Source organism: Centruroides vittatus, unplaced genomic scaffold, assembly GCF_030686945.1.
Source record: "Centruroides vittatus isolate TY-2023 unplaced genomic scaffold, ASM3068694v2 contig_371, whole genome shotgun sequence".
Taxonomy (NCBI): domain Eukaryota; kingdom Metazoa; phylum Arthropoda; class Arachnida; order Scorpiones; family Buthidae; genus Centruroides; species Centruroides vittatus.
This window is the reverse complement of record NW_027122194.1, coordinates 709,518-730,198: the sequence shown is the minus strand read 5'-3', so window position 1 is coordinate 730,198 and position 20,681 is coordinate 709,518. Positions and strand designations below refer to the sequence as shown.

The 20,681-nt window shown below is 28.3% G+C and overlaps 1 protein-coding gene across 2 annotated transcripts in view; it reads left to right on the top strand.

Moving 5' to 3' along the window:
- Nucleotides 1–987: 987 nt before the first annotated feature.
- The window catches only part of alpha-Cat (catenin alpha), a 90,703-nt gene continuing 71,009 nt past the window's right edge, over nt 988–20,681 (top strand). The window contains exon 1 of one of the 2 annotated variants that reach the window (XM_067270417.1): nt 988–1,137. The gene's annotated coding sequence lies outside the window, so the exon portion shown is untranslated. Of the gene's footprint in view, nt 1,138–2,170; nt 2,194–20,681 lie in introns of those variants that run through there. The other variant, XM_067270419.1, reaches the window with a different exon arrangement.

The following is a 20,681-nucleotide window of genomic DNA, read 5'->3' as shown; positions in this document are numbered from 1 at the left end:
GCATGCTGTCACCAGGACCACTCGGCCATCCGGCCGAGCGATCGAGGTGACAGCATGTCGCTCTGAGAGATCCGGTAGTTAGTTTAGTTGACTTGACGTATATAAGTCTGATATCTGATTATGAATATTTGAAGCATGAAAGACAAATTAATACACGAGTATTAGTAAAAGTTTAGAAAATTGGTTATATTATTTAATGTGCATAAACAGAGGGAGTAAAAGTGCAATAAACAATGCCGTTATATCAGACGAAGGAATAAAGGGACTCTGGAGACTCTAGCTTCGGGGGCCATGGCTCCGCACTTCGACTTCGTGGCGGGAACACGGATTTTTTCAGGCGGGAAAATTTAAATAATACAATTATATTATGGCTATATTTATTTTCATGCAGATATTATTGGTTTAGTTTGAAACGTTAAGTTCAAATGATAAATGACAAAATTTGAGGTGAAATAATTTTAAAATCTCACTAAAAACTTGTCTGATCTCTTGCTGATCTCTGATTGATTTCAGCAATTAGAAAATATCTTTTATTATGAGCGCCAGAGAGAATAATAATTTTTCTTTGATGTTATACTATTTAAAGTCTGTTATATAAATTTCATGACAATAAAATTGCGTTAAAATCGTTTAAAAAAGACATAAAACGAAACATTTTAAATCTTTTAAGATACAGACAGTTAGCGTTATATTTTAATATATGATGATAATCTTATTCACATCAAAATCGATATCTATGTATTGTTTAAAAAAATAAGATAATTTTTATAAATAACAAAAAATAATTACACAATTTAACCTATTTATTATTTTCAATAATAGTTTTTAAAAAGATTAAAAATAATAATTTTAATATTAGTTATACTTTTATTGACATTTCAAAAACTTTTAATAAATAAATTTTCTTAAGAAATAACATAGTGACTTATTAACATTTTTTTCAAACGTTTCGTTACTGAAAATGAAAGAATACGATAACATGCGAGGAATGTTTGATCGAAATAGTTGAACCAAACGATGTCCGGTTCCGTCGAGCGGCCATAATGGTTGTAGGTTGGGTGTGTTGAGTCAGAGGAGCTTCGGAAAAAGGCGTTTTTTTTTTTGAATTATCAAACGAAATAGCTTACGGGGAGAAAGGTATGACTTATAATACGATACGAATTATAAAATTTAAACGTATAACTAAATATTATCGTTTAAAAATTATAAGTTAAATATATGATGACAATGAACTCGAGTAAATTGTTAAAAAGTTCCTAAGGGTTGATTTACCTGTCGCGATAAGTTCTATTAAATCCCATTATAACGATAACGATGATTAAATTCCGGGGATTGTTTTAATTTAAAGACTACAATTGCTTTAATCCAAAAAAAGAAAAAAGTTTTAAGTTATAAAATGATTGAAACTGCAGTTAAATATTTTGATATGTTACTTTTTACGTATATTTACCTGAAAGTAGCGTCTTTCAATTATTTTTTGTATATACTTGCATTGAAATACATAATGTCATTGATGATTCTCCATAATAATAAGTGATTGTAATTACCTGTCAAATATAATATTCTAGAAGTCATATTGTATTTTTTTAAAGTAAAACTTTCCCTTTAAATGTTGATTTTTCAAATAAAATTTAATTTTGATATTTATATAAGCCATTACCTAAATATCTGGTCTTTTCACAGCTTCTAGTAAGCCTGATAAAATATCAAATAAAGTAATTTGTTATTTTAATTCTAGCTGAAGAGGAATGGGGATGAGCATTGCCTTGTTTGAAATGTATGTGTAAAGTTAAAGTAAAATTCGTTTGGTCTTGTGTGCTGATTTATGCAATATTCCCCTTTTTAATCTTATTGAAATATACTATTAAGTCTAATTTTGTTCGCATGAAATTTGAATTATGAAATGCTTTCTGTTCTTTTTTCAAAAAAGTTGTTTATATTAGTGTATTTTCTTTGTTTATATGTACTGAATGTAAATTTTGCCACCTACAATATGTATGGCTTTGACATCCCTCTTAAATAGAGGGGTGATTCTTTTTCTTTTAATTGAAAAAATTAAGGAAAACAAAATGTGGCCATTTAGTTTATATTTTGTTTTATGCATTTAACTAGAAATTTATTTTTAATTGATTTAGAATAATGACAGAATTAATCAAATGCATCTTCTGGAATAAAATACAAAATGTAAATCAGGTATGTTCAAAGTTACTTTCAGATTTATATGACCCAATGATGATTGAATATTTATATTTTGGTTAAATTATATAATTGAGAAAATTTTGTGCGATAAAGATAATTTGTACAAGAAAATAACTCCATATTAATAAATTACTCAAATAAAACTTACCAGAATCAGATACTTTTTATTGATAATGAATATAATAAATTCAAAAATATCAGCTTATTTGAACAAACTTTACATTCTTCTTTAACTGCACTTAATTAATCGACACACAAACACCTTAAACGTTGCATTATAAAAGTGTTTTGTGTGTTGAACAAACTGTGAAAATATTTGTTCGATTGCATTCAAATGAAATGATAAGCTGAATTTGTTTGAACTGTTTTATTATTAGTTTCTGTTGGATTTTTTAAATCCAATAGGAGCTAAATTCTCTGCCATTTCAAACAATAGTTTTAAAACTTGTCAAACAAAACATATTAAAATGGGTTTTTTTATAATCAGAATCGGACAGGGAAAAGTTTTGTATGATAGAAACGTGTTATGCTGTTTGATTGACACACTTAGATTGTTGTCCCTAAGCATAACATGTTTTTCTCATGCCAAAATTTTGTTGTCCAATAGAAATCAATTTAACAAGGGTGTTAAGCAGCTTTTGAATCACTTTGTATTTCATTGACATTTAATGAAAATTTATATTTATAAAATATACAAATTTGATATCTCACTTGACCGAAACATAATGAATAAATAATGTTAGTCAACATAGTAATTTTATCTTACAAATAATAAAGTACTGTAGTTTAATGTTAATATGATGCAAGTTAAGAACTGACAGTCTTTACATGTGGCTGATGTATGCAAGCAAGAATATTGTGTTTGTGATGTCAAATTTTGAAGCATATTAATGTAAGAAAATGAAATTTTTTTAGGGACTTCTTCACTTCATAACTTACTCACAAATAATTATGCTTAATTAAATATTTAAACATTTAAAATTATAATATTTGGGTCAAAATTGCCAATTGGGTTTTGAAATGCCTCAAGAAAATTTTCTATAAAATTTTATCATTTTATAAAAGATTTTGGATTAAATTAATATACTTCTTTAGAGACCTTAGAATCTGTTATATCTATATATGTATTTTTGGGAATATTTTTGACCACAACATTATTTTGATTCTTAAAGGTGTGAATTTACTTTTAAATTGAAATAGTTTTGATTTGTATCAAATTGCAATATGAGACGAATTGAGAAATAATAGTCATTATTTGCTGTCAGTTGTGTGACCTATACTGCATTATGTGAGAAGAATTTGATTAAATCTATATTCCATTTATTAGATTTTATATAGATAACATATAAGGCATTTATATAAATTATGTAGATTGAAAATCCAATTAAAAATAAATGTCTAACCAAAATTATCAGTACTTTAAATCAATAGGTCTATTTCTTTTAATATGACTTTCTTTTTATAAAAATGACTGATATCTTACAAAAATACACTTTTAAATTGTCTTTTTTTATATTTTAAAAATAAAATTTTTACATAATTGATACCAAATGAATGCAAAGTCATATTATTTAATATTTTATAATAATAGATTCCTGAACTTTGAATATATTTGGCTTGCTTGGCAGGATTTGCTGTCTATTAATTGCTTATGCCAATAACATCTAGCAAACATGCTTATTATTATTTTAGTCATTCATAATCAGATATCAAATTTAACACTTTACATTAATTTGTTGTTAGTTCTTTCCAAAATTTTTATTTATTATAAAATATATTTTGTTTGGGATTAATTATACTGGAACTAGAAGATATTAGAATTTTATTAATATAAAAATACATTTAAAATTTATATAGATATTGTATGCTCATAATATTTATATAATAATTAGAACACTAAGTAAATTGAATTTAAAACTTTTTATTAGTACTTTGAATGTAATTTTTATTATTACTTAGAAGCTATTTTTAAATTAATTTTTTCGTATTATAATGTTACATTAATCATTTACACTTTAGGAAAGTAGTCTAAAATTTTATTTAAACTAAATATTTTCAGAATATTATAATTTCATTGTCAGAAGTTGATACAGGTATACCTATTGATGATCTGGTATCTTTTTTAATCCAGAATGAATTACAAGAGAGCACTTAAAATTACTGCAACTCTCAGACTAATTCACTGAATGGCTGCAGATTAAATTTGAGTGTAGTGCTTTTTTGTGACCTGTCTATACTGCAGTTGTTAGTGATTGCTCTATTTTGTAAAAGTTTTAACTTATTTTATGTATAAATCATAGCTACAATTAAATGTAAGAAAAATGTAAATATCAAAATCAAGTGTAATTACAATCCAAATTTAATATATGCTTAATTTGAGTTCATAGTGTCCAGGATATACTGTGACCTTGTTTGGTGTGGCAATAATATTAATTGATAAAGTTTTGGAACCAGGCATGTCAGAAAGTTGGTGGCCATTCATTACTGAATTTTCCAATACTAGGCACTTTTTAATATGTAATTGTTGAACTATATCCACATTTCATTACTGACTCATAACTGTTAAATAATGATTTTGAAATTTTGGAAAACTTTTAAAAATTTGTTATGCATAGTGCATAGAATAATTTAGCAAGCAGCTACACAATGTTGCATTATGTTACATGATGTGAGACAATATAAATGGTATTTCGATTAATAGTACATTACATTATAAATGTAGAATCAAATTGAAAGTCAGAAAGTATTTCAATTTTTGTTTTTTTATTTTTTGTAAAGAAATTAAATGTTTTTGATTTATAAAAACAAATTACTATCATTTCAGTTTGTAAATGATCATAATCTGAAACTAGACATTAGAAACATTTAATGCTATATAATTCATCAACTGATTTTTAAATTAATGAATGTTTTAATTTAAAATATATAAATTGTCTAGAAATGTAATGAAACTTGGCACTATAATATATTAATTAATTCAAAACACTGCTATCAATACTTTCAAGTTACCAAAAAATATTTAAAATGAAATATTTTCAGCATAAATTTATGCTATCTTCAACATTAAGCATACATAAATTGAATAGAGCATTTTTAGTTCAGATTTGGAACATTAAAACATTATAAAAATCACAAGTCTAAATGCATTAGAATATTATTCTGAGTAAATAAGAACAATTAGTTTAAAAACTTGCAATTTCAAAAAATAAAATTATCTTTTCTCTTATTGATTTACTTATGTAAAACTTCCCAGTTAAAGAAAAAGTGTGAAACTTGGTATCATCTTAAATTTACAAGATATTAACTAACTGCTAAGTTTAGTTTGTAGCATTCCAGTTTAACAAATTTTTATATTAAAATAATTAATCTTTAATTTAATTTTAATACTACCTTGCAAAAACTGTGTTCTAAATTTAATGTGCTAATATAAAATATGTATTATTTGCAATTTGATGGTGGCTGTAGAATGACTGAAAATAGTATTGAATAAAGAGTAATTTGGTTTTTTTGAATTTATCAGTTTAGCTTTTTAAGTTACTTTATCTTTAATAAATTAAAAGTTTCATAAAATTTTAAAAATTAGTTTTGCTGTCTTTAATTCTCTGATTGAAAATTTAGCTAACTAAATTGTCAAAATAAATGTCAAATTTTATATATATATATATATATATATATATATATAATTTGAAACTATTAATTATTTTTACTAAAATATTTTAAAACATTTATTCAACACGAACAAACTTTCTTTTTCTTTCCTTAAGCAAATGTCAGTAGCAAGAGATCCAATCCAAAATGCTTCATCTTGCTTTTGCACTCCTTTTAAAATCTGGATCATTTGCTACAATTCGATCAACGATTTCTGTTATCATTACCAAACTTTTACTAAGGAAATCTGTAGAAAAATTCTTTGGGTTCTTCATTTTTAGAATCTCTATTTTACAGTTCTGTATGAATTCTTTGTTCTGCCAGTTCTTGAAGGTCGTTGGTAAGGCTCTCACCAGAAACCTGCTGTAACTCCTCAATATCCTTCTCATCTACATCTCCTAGTCCTGCTGTATTAATTAGGTTGACAAAATTGTCAACCTAACAATACAGCAATAGGCTCTTCTCATTGAGAATTCTTCAGTACCTTCAGCCATAACTTCTTCCACACTGTTCATGCATTTATCAGCTAATTCTTGCCAAGTGAAGTCAATATTGCCTATGGTATCTATGATGTTATATGTTTTCCAAAATAGACCAAACAAACATAGATTTAAGCACTTAAGCATTCAAGGAACGTACAGCACTACAACAAACTGCCACCTTTTGCTGATTTGTTCATGTTTGGGAATAATCATATTATATATGAATCAATGAAATGTTCTGTTAATTTGAATCAGCGTAAATTTTGAGCGTTCTTTAGACTTCAAGCAGACTGCATTAATTGATGCAGCATTAAGCAGGGTCTTACTGTTCTTTGAAAGCTTGGTACAGTTATTACTCATAAAAGTTATTGTTAACTTTTATGTACTAAAATATTTTGTGAATGTTTTGACTGATTTTCAAAAAGTAATGCCTGGTTTTAATTGCTTTTTACATCAACAGAAATATTTTTTTATGTGCAAATTATTTATACAATTTATATTTATATACAAGATTACATCATTTACTTTTTAAATTGCAAAATGGTTTTAGTATGAAGTGCTAACAGATTAATAGCATCACATTCTAATGTAATTATAGTTGGCATAGGAAGTGATTTAAAGACAAAACTACATTTTTAATTTTTTAACATAAAATATTTAAAAGTTATATACTTTTATCTACTTTGTATTTCTTAAATTTTTGAATAGAATTGTCATCTTCTGTTGTTTTCTTTTTATTAAAACTCTACAATATATGAGATATAAATTTTAATGAAAGTTGTATAAATAATTTAACTATAATTTTTCTTTCATATTAGTTTAATAGGAATATAAAGACTACTAAGAAAGTATATAGTAAATTTTTTGATATAATTATAATTTATGAAGATTATTAAATATAGTATGTAGTATATGAAAAATTGTAATATAATAAAATTTTTTCCTCAGTTAATTTTATTAATTTTTAATATTTTCTATTCTGAAATTCTTATCATAAGATCAAAGAAATATGTCATACTATATATCAACAATGCCCAAATTGTGGCTCAACTAATAAATAAAAAATATTTATTTTTAAAAATTTCATTACAGACATTACAAGTTCATAAACCTTCAACCAGCAAAGAGTAAATTAAAAAAATGTAATAAATATGTCAAAATTCTCAAAGTACATACATTATGATTCTGAAATTTTTATTTTTATACCAAGAACATTAGGTGCAGCTCCCAATATTTTCAGGTAGGTAAATACAGTGGGTGATCGGTTAACAAACATAATTTACCTTTTCACCACATTCTAAAATGTGAAGAAGTCAAAAACCTAGAATGAAATATTTTGAATCTAGGTTTCTTCTTGGCAGTGATTCTACAGATGTTTAAGTGCAATAATGGTATTTAAGTATGTAAATTTTGTTAAAGCCATTTTTAATAAATTGGATCATCATTAATCCCTCATTTTTCAAACTACTTTGTTTAATTGATCTAATTAGTATGTGAATTTATTATATTCTTCTATTTAATGTTTTGTAAAACCTGAAAATGTGTGTTTTATTGTTTGTTAATCATAAAGTTTTATGGTTTCTATCAGAAATAATGGGCATGGATAAACAATTTCTTGGCTCTATAATTGACATATACTCAAAAGCCACTGCAAAAGTAAAGATCTTAGCCAAAATGACTGATTCATTTGGTATTGACATTGGAGTTTTCCAGGCTGAGATTCTGAGCCCACTACTTTTTAATTTATATGTTAATCGTTTGATAGTGCAACTGTAAATCTGACCTACCTGGGATTTCTCTCTGATCAAGTTGAGTTACATGTACTAATGTATGCTGACGACACTAATCCTTGCTGATAGTCCACAAATGTTACAAAAGAAAATCACAATTCTAGAGGAATTCTGTTGTGACTATGGATTAACTATACATGTTTCAAAAACAAAAGTGATGGTGTTTAAGAAGGGTGGTAGACTATCACCCAGAGAGAGATGGTCTTTTAATAATCAGCCTATACGAGTCATTTCGAATTACATATACCTGGGAGTATTAGTTTTGTCCTCTGGACAGTTTATAGACTAAAAATTATAGTATTTGTAAGGCTAAAATGGCATTAGGTTCTATGTGGACTATTCTTTCAAAAGCTAAAATTAATTCTGTTCATATTTATATAAAATTATTTTATTCAATGATTTCATCTGTACTACTTTATGCTGCTCCTTTATGGGCAATTACTTATCATGATAAAATGGAAATTGTTCTTGCCTTATATTTTCAAAGAATTTTTGTTATACCATAAAATTCTAGCTTATATGTTTGATTGGAGTTTGGTGTTTCTAGAATATTGGTATTAATAATAAAAGCAAAAGAATAGTTTCTTTTTGGATTAGACTGTTGAAACTACACGATAACAGTTATGTTAAAGTAGCATATAATAAACTGTATAAATTAAGTTTAGTGATGGATATTATATATATATATATATATATATATATTATCCATAATTATATATTATATATATATATTATAATTATAATATATATATATATATATAATTATATATATAATTATATATACAGGGTGGGCCAGCGAAAACGAAACGGCAGAGTGTTCGTGTTCGTCCAAGCAAAGCGCTCGGACAGGTCAATTTTACTCTCGAGGGGACATCTTTTGCAATAAAGTTTTTGCGATTCTGAATATTAACTAAACAAACATTTTTTTTGAAATAAATGTTTGTTTACTTAATACAAAATAAATGAGTTTTTAAAATTTTTTGTTGTCTGTTGCATTCAGAATCGCAAAAACTTTATTGCAAAAGATGTCCCCTCGAGAGTAAAATCGACCTGTCCGAGCGCTTTGCTTGGACGAACACGAACACTCTGCCGTTTCGTTTTCGCTGGCCCACCCTGTATATATATAACTGGATGTTGGCATTGAAAAATCTGTTAGCTTGGCACAGTTTCTCTCATTTCTATGGTTGTCTCAAGATTCTCATTTGATTGAAAGCTATCAAACGTTAATTATAAAAGTGTGTTGCAAACAGAGCATACAAGAAGATTGGTCTTTGTTGGAAAAGAATAAGCATTTCAATTATATTGTATTTTTAAAACAACTTATATGTGCAAGGATTATTTATCTGAAACATTGACTCATTTACTGGAAATTTTTTTCGGTGGATATGGTTGAACCAGTTAAACACTAACCTGTTAACTTCTCCATTTGGTTGCTACTGTTTGTTTTTAGTTTCTTCATTGGCATTTTCTTCCCATTCTTCAAGATAGCAGTCTTTGTTAGCAGTGATAGCTTGAATTTGCATCTGCCTTAATTAAATTTTTTAGCCAAATCTCTCTTCAGCCTTGCTTCATTCTTCTTGATTTCGGAGATTGTCCTTTAAAGTCAAAATAGAGAATTTCTTTTTTGTTTTCAAGCTTGCCATTGCTGTTGCTATTATAACAGACAACTCTATGAGAAATTTCTTAGTTTATTCTTAAAATAAAATTAACAGACATATATATGGTTAATAATTGGGAACTCTAAAAAACATGCTAGTTATAATTGATAGCAACTTGATAAGCCCCAACAAGTCAGCAAATTTCCTTTGGTTTTCTATAGTGCCTAAGAAACTGTTAATTCTCCAAAAATATATTTTATAAATAATACTAAAGGCAGTCTCTGGCCTATTTTAGTCATGCTAATTATGACTGATAGCAATTTGATGATAACCAATTCAGTCAGGAAAGCTTTGATACATTTGTAAAGGTAAGATATACAGTTAACTGTAACAATGGTTGGACTTCACACTGATCATTGAATAAGCAAGAGACTAGAAAATTAACATATGGGTGTTAAACTAAGTGCAAATATTGCTATAAATACTAGCACTTTCTACAAAACTATTTCCATCTTCCTCAGGCAGATAATAACAGTTAAAATCCTTTTTTGAACCAAAAATTTTTTTGAATTAAACTAACGGCATTAGAGCTTTGGAACAAGACCAACGATGGAATTGAATGTAAAGAAATTTAAACATATGCGTGTGGTGACAAAGCGCATGCACTAGAAAATGCTGAGATGTGGAGCTAGAGGCAATGCCTTAATCTGTTATATAAGTTGACCCGCATAGATTTAGTGCAGCGGTAAGGAAGGCCTCCCAAAAAAAACACAATGCTCTTGTTATTACAATGCCTGAGCTTTACCACCTGGTCCCACAGCGGGGTGTATTGGTGCTGCAACGCCATTCTTGCTAGCTCGGTATCACACTTGGATGTCCTGATGGAATGTTGGTGTTCAGAAATGCGGCAAGCCAACATTCTAGTTGTCTCTCCAACGTATTGGGTGTGAATACTGGATGTTGTATTTTCCATTGGGATAGAGTAAACTCCAGACCTCTCTAGTATGGAAGTAACATCCCTGTCATTGCACAGTAGCCTCCTAAGATTTGGCTGTGGTGAGACTGGTAGAAAAAGCGCGTGTTGCCTAAAAATACAGCAAACATGGATGGTGACTCGGCCACAGAATGGTAATGCAAGAAGGACTACCATGCATTCCTTTGGAACATATAAAGCCGTGGCAGGAAAAAGCGATCTTTTGACTTTGTTTAAGATGTACAGTACCTATACTTGGAATTAGTATACCCTACTGCATTTGCTGCTGAATGAATGGCATTAAGTTCAATGTTGATAGTGGTTTGATTGGAAGACAAAAGAAAGGCCCTTCTAATTAAAGGGACAATGGCTGCATTGATGTAATCCTGCAGCTAGTATGCCGTATCAGGGATTAAAGGGGGTATGCAGCTGAATTTATGGAACATGGAGTACAATATATCTCTCTGGGATTTGGAGATTTTTAGATCTAAAAATGCAATTACTCCTTCATTTTCTTTTTTCCAGGTAAAGCTGATGGTAGAATAAATCTTTGTGAGTAAACTTTTGAGGACGAGGAAATCCTCCTCCGTGTCCTGCCAAGCTACGAGAATATCATCCATGTATCTGAGGTATAACAATGGGTATGCTATCATGAGGGGAAAGTTGAAGATCCTTTGCTCAACATGCTTCATGAGTAACTCTGCCAATACAGCAGAAAGTGGTGAGCCCATGGGGACCCCTTGTTTCTGTAGGTATATTTTCCCATTAAACTGAAAATTATTGTTTTCGGTAATAAAAAGCAAGCATCGCATATCTATAAGACCTGCTGTGCTGGAAAGCACGCCTTGACAAGAAGAGTTATTAGCAAGCATAACAGCCTCAAACTGAGGAACTGAGGGGTAGAGAGCAACAACATCCAACTTGTAGAAACTGTACTCATTACAGGATAAGTTACCCAAGACTGAAGATATCGATGTTTTAGCCTCAGTGGAGGAAGATGTAACCCAGGGGGAAAGAGGTAGGAGCCCACTTAGTAGCTTGGCGAGCACCTTTTCGAGGTGGTAGGTTGGGTGGGACCTTTTATTAACCAGCAGCCTCAATGGCCAGCTCTCCTTATGTGTTTTAACCTCAAAAAAGAGCCTGGGGCATGCTACATTAGACAGAAGATCCACACGCCCAGGAATAGCAGAAATACTAGGAAGAGAAATTATTTTCTTAGTCTTCCTTAAGACGGTAGGAGTTGGGTCAGATATATAGATATACAGTACATTCCACAGTATTAGCTTGCCTTAAAACCACTAGTTTCAAGAAAAGTGATTTTATGAACATTTGGGCATTTTAAAAGAGGAAAGACTCCTCTGTGCCATAAAACCGGTAGCCAATAAATGTGGCTACTGGTTAGGAAAAGGGATGGCTATCATAATGGAAGAAAATAACATAGGCCTTATGGAGGGGTATCTTGCTGCATAGCATCAAAATTTCCACTTGGTGATATTTTTATTAAAGTGGCAATGAAAACCCTGGTTATTTATTTCGACATTCAGGGTGAAATTTAATCATAAAGCATGCTTCAGCTAAAGCAAAAAATTTTGTTATGACAGAAGCTGTGAAATACTGTTTAAGCTTTGTGATCAAATGTGTTATTTGAAATTATTCATTAAAAAATTATTGAAAAATAATCCCTATTTCTAACTGGCAGCTTAACATGTTACTTTTGCTTTTCACACTCCAAACTGATAAGGCTTACCAGCACCTGCATAGATAGTAAAACTGGTAGCAATAAATAATTTGAAGTGGCAAAAATGATTTAAAATTGGTGAAATGGTTGGCAATTTTTTTCCCCCAGAGTGACCCCTGCTTATTGAGAGAAAATTCCATTACTACAAAATTTGGTCAGATAAGAAGTGATTGGGAAGAGAGGTTTCATTGTATATTGAGAAAATGCTGGATTTTTTATTTTTTTTAATCTTATTTTGTTTTGGCATCTTCATAACTTTTCTAACCATTAATACTTTTTTGGTACTTCAACACTAGCATTTTCAGGATATGTTCAAAATACTGTTTTTGTTTTTTCCTAACTATTGTTTTATATAACACAATGATTTTGTTTGATTTAGAATAGATTAATAAGTTTTATCTATTATTTAAATGAGTTACATTTCTTATCTGATTCTCTTAAAATCCATAATTTACATTATACATCACAGCTTAAAATATAATTGGGATTTAATTTAATTTTTGTTTTACAGAACATCTTTTGCGTTCATTATTTAATCTAAATTTGTTATCAGTTTTGCCCAGTTGTTTGTATTTGGCATTTCAATTGTCCTTTTTTTTAAATTCCTACTATTAGTTCACACTCTCCCTATATATATATATTTATATATCTTGTTCAAATTTTCAATTGTTAATAAAATACTTTTTATTCATTTACTCTAGTTTAAATACATTTTTTAAAACTTGTAGTGGATGACACATGATGTTAATACAGTTTTTTCAAATATTAATTCATTAATTAAATTTAATTAATTAATTTTAGTTTTATATGGGAGAAAAAAATTTCTCTTATATAAAATATTTAGCATATGTATATACATATTTATGTTAATTGTAATTATTTATTAAAAAGTAACTAGAATAAAATTTTTCTTTGTTAACCTAAGTAGGAATTGACTTTAAAAAAATTTTTTTTTATATTACTTGTTCATTTTTGTTTACTTTTCAGAACAATTCTTTGGATTGTTCATTCAAAGTAAGATTTTTAGAGTTAAATGCTCGAGAATTCCTATTACTAGCATCGTAATTTGTAAAATCTAATGATGATTAATACAGTTGTATTCAATAAAATAATTATCTTTCTCAATATTTGTTTTATTTATAATCTTTGCAAATTTGCAATTTTATTTCATACTTCTCTCTTAAAATCAACTTATTTTTATGGCAGAACTAGATATGAATATTTGAGTTAACTAATTCATTATTATCTGTAGCAATTTTATGTTTCTACTAGCAGATGAGCCCAGCATTGCTTGTGCGAAAAATAACAGTAAAGATTAAGATTATTACATTATTTTGTACTTCTAACCCATCTACTATATTATATTATAGTATTTGATTTATATTTACAAAGGTTATCGTACATTAGGACTAAAAACAGATACAAAAGTAATAAGTAAAAACCTGAAACTTTCTCAGAGCAGCACTAACACTGAAAATAGTAATTATGAATATAAAAGAAAGTATACTTCTATATAATTAGATATTGAATTATGATATTCTCAAAGACTTCTGTAATTTTTGTAAAAGATAAATATGTGAATGAAAATAGTTCATGATCTCATTAAATTTTTTGGCATATGGCCAAGAAAATCTGCTACATTTCTTACAGCTTTAAAGAATTTAATACACATTCTTTCACATACTAGACTTTTCCAATAGTATTTTCTTTTTTTTAGTGCTTACCAATTCTATTTTCTGATAACTAATGGATGATTTAAAATAGTCCATTTCAAATCATATCCAGGAGTATTTTTTGCACTGCAGCTAATTTGGGTTTTGTGTAATAAAGATCCATTTTGACTTTTGCAGTTGATTCTGATCCTGTCAGATGGTTTCTATCACTATTGCTGTTTAGTATCTTCATATTTTATTTTTTTAATTTATTTTCAGTATAGACACTATCTTTTTCAAGTGTCTCTACAACAAAAACAAAAAGACTGTAACACAAAGACAACTGGTTACATAATGTTTAGTTGCATTTCTTCGTTTATAGTTATTCCTTGGAGTTTTGAAATCACAGAGTTCATAGTTTTTTTTTTATCACTTTCACAAGAAAAACCACCTACAACACAAATACATCAATTTCATTAAGATTTTGTTTCTTTCTATTTACCTTATAAGAAAAGAATTTGGCTGAAGAGGTTTTTTTTTTTATTGTTGTTTTAAACTTCTTTTGATTGGTTATTTCTTGTATTTTTTTGTTTAGCAAATTCCAATATTTTATCATATAGAAAACTGGAGCCGATTGTTATATTGAGAGTTTTTAGAGGCTTTTAAGTAGTTAAAGTTTTGTTGATGGCTGTAGTTTTTTCTGCAGTAATTTTCCATTATGTCTAGAAGACGACAGTTGTTCTTTCAAACTTATAAAGCTTAAAATGTAAAAAGTTTGGTTTGTTTTGCATACAAAGTCTATATTATCTATTTTTTCTCGATGGTAATAAGTGGAGGTTGGTAATAATGATTCAGTTTGTATATGGCTCTTATAAGTCCATTTTGCTGTATTTGTAGGCAGTTTACAATATAATCAGTCATGATTCTCTAGATAACAGTACCGTATTGGATTTTTTGTTTGATGTAAGTGTGTAAGTGTGATATAGACATTTTACAGTATTAATATTTAAAAAGTTCTGAATTTTCTTTATTATTCCACAGAACTTAGCGACAGTTTTAGTTAAATTACAAGTTTGAAATGATAAAAATTGATTAAAAAAACAAATTATTGTCACACACTACTATACCGTGATACTACTCAAGATTATGAACATGTCTGGAATCTTATTAAATAATAAAATTTAAAAGATATTACATTTATCTCAATACACAAAAATCTCTTCAATAGTGTAGATGCAGTTGACTGAATCTGTTTTCATAATTTACAGAAATTTTTCAAGGCAGTAAAGTATCTTTAAACTAAAAAGAATTTTCTCACTTTGATTTCAATTATTATTTTGTAATAATTCAGTGATGATATTAATGAGATAATCATCATTCTTTTGTCACAATAACTATCAAAAATATATCGCAACTTCCTGTGATTATTGGAGAGCAACAAAAATGTAGCAAGTGAACTCCTTCTCACTGAATTGACTGGATGTAGTTGCAGTGATCAATGACTAAACATAGCTTTGTTTTCATAAAATAGTGGAAAATAATTTCAATTTTTTCTTTAGTATTGTGGATTTAACAAGGTGCAATATATTGAAAACTTTATTTCCTTGTTTGAAGGCTTCTGAAATTATCACTGTGTTATATATCCATATAATAAAACAAATCAAACTGTAAATCAAGGAGCTACTTTCTTTTTAAATTAAAGTGTCCCTGATTTATATGTTTGATGTGTTTTATTAGATGAATTTAAAAGTATTTTATCATCCTCTAAGACAGAAAATTTTATCGGAATATAAAAGTGTTAATATTAATGATTTATGTTTCAAGTGTTCTCTGATAACCCACCATGTTGTCCATTTATTAGCTATAGCAACTTGCAAGTATTGTGATAGGATTACAGCTTTTGGTAACAATGTTTGTAGTAGCATTATATTGTTCCTTTCTCTCAAAGATGCAACTGCTACTTTTATAGCATCACAAATCACAGTCACTGGTTATGTGGCAGTCCTTATAGCTGCTTCATTATCTGAATGGAATAATTTCCTTTAGATTCAAGAAATGTCAAAAATATCTCTGCAGTTCTTTCTCTTTTTTCAACTTATGTAGAAAATATCAAGTCTACTTGAATTTTTCCCTGTATATTTTATGACAGTTATGTTAACATTTAGGTTTTACATAAAAAAGTATATTTTGTGATGCTATTTCATTTTAAGATATTTAATCTTAAAATGAAATAGCATGTTTTAAACTAGATATTTGGAAAGTTTTAAGGAAAAATTTTTTATTGATGGTAGCTGCTGATTTTATTACAAAGTCAACCTTATTCTGTCTTGAATTCATAACAAATTTTATATAGAAAATGAAAAACATTTTTGAAACCATCAACCATATTACCACTTACCATCTTCAAATATACAGTGACTCAAAAAAGTCTGTGTACAGCACTTATTAAAGTCATCAAATGTTATGTAATGTACAAAAACAGCACGTTTCAGAATACAGTATATATTTATTGTAATTGTCTACATACACATCATATATATAATAAGAAATTAAAAAATAATCAACACTATATATAATAAAGAATAATAATAATATCAAGATGCAGAAATTTAAAACAAAAAAGTTTGTGTACAAATACAAACTGTTTAGAATAAACTTAACGAAATTCATGCTAGCATTCTGTAGCAAATTCTTTGTCTCAATTGTTTTGTCTCTGATGAAACTAGTTTTGAAGTGTTTTCTCCTATTTTATACCATTTTCCTTAAGGTAGCCTTTAGTGTATTTCTGTGTATTAGTTGTTCTAATAAATTCCACCAATGATCCTAGGAGGGATTATGGAGGTGTATGCCATTGTCTTTGAACATTACACAGTAACCATTCTTGCACAATATGTGAAGAATGCTTGCAATCATTGCCCTATTGGAATATGAAGTTATTCTCTAATCCCAATTTCTGCACACTACTATTAAATTTTCCATTAAAATTTTTAAATAATCATATCTGTTCAATGTGTTATTGAGGAATTTTAATGTTCAACTCTATGTGCTGCCATACATTATCACATTACCACCCCCATATTTAACAGTGACACTTGTATTCTTCCCTTGAAATTCTGTGTTAGGCTTTTGTCACACATATTCTCTTCCATCAGAGCCAAATATATTAGATATACTTTAATCATTAGATAACATGCACTTCCAAAAGTCTTCCAAATTCGCTACATATTCACGCAAATTCTGAAGCTTCTTTCTATTGATTTTAGAAATCAATGGTTTCAGTCTGTCAGTGTGTACATGATAATTAGCCCTTCTTAATTAAAACATTGAGTATTTTTTCTGTACTAACATTTTCATTTTCAGATATAGCCATTTCTGCAGCTATTTACTTTTGAATTTATTTTTGCTCTCTTTATAATTTTTCGTTTTTCTCGGGGTGTTAATATTTTCGTGATCCTGACCTGAGACTTTGAGACCTACACTTCCGTTGCTTTAAAGTTATTATTTATCCTTTGAATGCTGGAATATGCTTTTCCAATAATGTTTCTATCTTGTGAAGTGTTTTTCCTTTATTACGAAGTTTAATTATTAATTCACGCATATTTAGTGACAATTCACATCCAGATTTCAGAGTATTGATACTCTGAAATCTGGATGTGAATTGTCACTAAATCAATATTTCTTTACGTGATATTGTAAATTTAGCAATAACAATTTTAAAAAAAATCACATAACGGGTCTAATTATTATAATGCATAATAGATAAATTTGAACTTTTAGAGGTATTTTATGGCGCGAATTTGAAAAAGAATCTACTTCTACGCAGACTTTTTTGGCATGCATTTATTTTGTAAGCAGGTTTGTTTTATGTTTTATCATGTTTATACATAATGCTCATTTTAGAAAAGTTTGTATTGATAAACAACGTATTAAGTAATTTATTAAACACAAAAAGACGGAAGTAACGAATAATATCAAGATCTAAAACATTTAAAAATTTTTAAACTGAATTTCACAGACTTTTTGAGTCACTGTATTCAAATTCCTGTATTATAATTCACTCTACTTTTAGCAACGTATGCTATGTGCAGAATCTGTCGAAAATGTAATTTATCCGACATTCAATAATATCGAGTGACAGATAAAGTATTTTTTTAGGTGTGGCAGTCCTTTAGAGATGATTCATAAAGTGTGTAAAGTGGCGTGACGTGGCGTCAAGCAGCGCAACGTGTAATATTGATCATAACGCCGTTTGGCATCAAGTTGCAACGAAAAGTGTCAATAATACGATAAGAGAAGCGAAATTGATCTGCGTTTTCACGTAATTTTCGTGTCAGCGTGACGCAGAATCGGCTACAGGACCCGCGTGTGTGAAACTTTTAGTTTTAAACACACACAACGTTCTATTCGAATGTTTTACGAATGAATACGTCACATAAGTTGTGTTGGTGTCTTAATCATTTGAAATTGTATTTGGCATATGAAAGAATATTCTGCTTTTCTAGCATTCTAATATTTAAATATAATCATTTAACAAGAAGGTTGGAAAGGTGCGTGGTTTACGTTGTTTTTGATATCGAAGCAAGTTCTTAAAAACGATGAAATAAGCGAGAATGCTATTGAAAGGCGCTAATTTATTATTACATATTTAAAAACATTTTTACTGATTATCATGATAAATACATTTTACATGAAGTGAATTATTGAATGTATAACTAGTGACAGTGAACATACAAAATAAATTGTTTGAATGAAAGCAAATACTCAGAAACATCACTTAGCTGTCGATATAGGAGTAATACATTTGTTAATAATACAAAAGCATCACATTAATGTATTATAATCTACAGGTTAAGCAGTTTAAAAGCTAATTTCCGTAAAAGCATAGATATCTTCAGAATATATTCATATGAGATTTATTTATGTTGCTGAAAATTGAATATTGTCACGTAACTTATTGGTATTAACCACATTTTATTTCAGGAGAAAAAATGTGCTTGTTAATGTAAGTTTTACAGTTAGCGTTTTTACTCGTGTATCCGATGTATCTCGATCTATTCTGTATAAAAAAAATAATGAAAATATTTATATTTCTTTATTAATATCAACAGTTTTAATTATTTATTGATGTAATTAATAAAAAAAATGCATCTAATTATTCAAGTTTAATTTCTTGACATTGTTTATTACCCATTTACGAAGTACAGAGAGCTTAACGTGTACAATGTCTTTACATTATAGAAAACTGCACATTAAACTCCGTTTTGAAACTATATATAACCTTAGTTAAACGAACTTTAATTAATGTTTGATGGAAAATAAATTATACAAAACGAATAAGTTTATTAAATATTTACGTTCTTCAACTCCTTAAATATTACTATCATGTATATGAATGTAGTTCAGCACGCAAGTTTGCACAAAGAGTTCAGTACAGTTTTGTTTTAATAACTGTTGTTTATTCATTTTTATAGTTATTTGAATATAAATTGTTTGTCATTTTGAGAGAAAAGAATTTAATATAAAATGCTTTCTTCAAAAAACGTTTTTAAGATAAGTTTTCGCATCATTGAATATTATATTTAACGATGCAATACAGATTTCTAAAAAAGCTTCTGTACGGACTATTGAACAGATCTAAATAATAAGCCAAACATTGCCTTTCTGTTTTAAAAACTATTGAAATTATTAATTTAGTAAATTTTTTAACTTGCAATTAGTATGTAATTTATATAACCGCTCACCAGTGGCAAAGTGGACAAAACCACTGATCACTGGTAGTTGCTCGCGGGTACGCGCCTCATCAGAGGAGTGTTCACGTGTAGTTCACCAGATTTTCTTCATGCGTCTAACACCTAAATAGGGACCAATTTCCCATATAAAGTCTTCTCGGGAGGCGCTCCCCCTTGATAGATTACGTTACCTTATCTAATTAATTTTACAATTTATACAAGCCCATATAAATATTTAAGTTGCATCTAGTTATGTATTTATAATTTATAGGGCCAAGTGCAGGAAAGAGCTGAATTTTGGTTTCATTACTATATGCCATTAGATCGTCGTTTCTACTAAGTAATTTTAACTGTTTTTGCTCGTATTAAAACTCTCGATGGGGATTGAACTAAACTATTGTTTAGCTATTGATTGCAATTGGCTCATGCACTTTATTAAAATATATTTTGAGATACTGATTAATAATTTTTTTATTTATGAAAGATTTGCTTATACATTGCATTAATTTTTATAATTTATTAAATTATTTTAATTTCTCCTGTCTCGTAACTATATTAATAGATCAAAATTTTAACATTTAAACTTCGTCCTAGTTTTTAATGATAGATATTTGATTTTATACTACTTAGGATCTATTTAATATTGTTTTGAATTGAGTTCCTATAAAATTTGCATTGAAATTTATGAAAGCAAATAAAAAGAATGTCGTCTTTTTATTTCGAAGTAAATTTTATTTAATCAACCTAGAAAACAATCCCCAGCCTACGTTATTTGTATATTTAATTAAAAATAAAAAGTACATTCTTCTGATAAGAACAACAGAAATTTTGTCTTCATTATACAGAGAGCTGAACAAAGAAAATTGTCTTTA